A 606-nucleotide genomic window follows, 5' to 3' on the forward strand; every position below is an offset into this window, starting at 1 on the left:
GCCAGGCTTGGCCAGCAGGTCCTCAGATTAACCTCAACCCCATTCTCACATTCAAGAGATTGATCTCGCTCCTGTCTCCCCCGGGGCTAGGCAGTGCTTCCTGTTAGCTCCCACCGCACTCACTGCCGCCTCACCTTCTTGAGACTAGCGGGGAGAGGGGGACCCTGAGAGGCCTCACAGGTCCAGCATTTTATGTTTGCAAATTTAGACCCCATGTTTCTTTTATTTCTGCAAAAGTACCTAATGGCAAGGCTCAAGCTTCTTTCCTGAGGGAGCATGGATGCAGGAACTTCCAAGGTTCATGGAAAATGGATTTAAAGTATGGCTCTATTTTGGTACAAAACATTTTTGAAATCCAATGCATAGGTTTTTATAATACGCATTTTCCATGAATTTCTGGAAGCCCCCTCATACTGGAGGGCAGTGCGACCCCTCAAAGCTGGCTCTGATCCCAGTCTGTTCCGGCAGCTTCACTCAATTTGGTTGGCGCTTTCTCAGCCCAGTCCCCAGCCAGGAGCTGTGACGAGACACGTCGAATTACACTCGCGTGATCATCTCTGTGTGCCGAGGCCATCTCTCCTCTCGGGTCTCATACCTCCCTCTCCT

General features: G+C 50.8%; 1 protein-coding gene across 1 annotated transcript in view; it reads right to left on the bottom strand.

Annotated features, from left to right (window-relative positions):
* PADI3 (peptidyl arginine deiminase 3) overlaps positions 1–606 on the bottom strand; it is a 33,127-nt gene that overhangs the window by 10,153 nt on the left and 22,368 nt on the right. The gene's annotated exons all lie outside the window — the stretch shown is intronic.

This window comes from Tupaia chinensis, unplaced genomic scaffold, assembly GCF_000334495.1.
Source record: "Tupaia chinensis unplaced genomic scaffold, TupChi_1.0 Scaffold000146_1, whole genome shotgun sequence".
Lineage (NCBI taxonomy): Eukaryota > Metazoa > Chordata > Mammalia > Scandentia > Tupaiidae > Tupaia > Tupaia belangeri.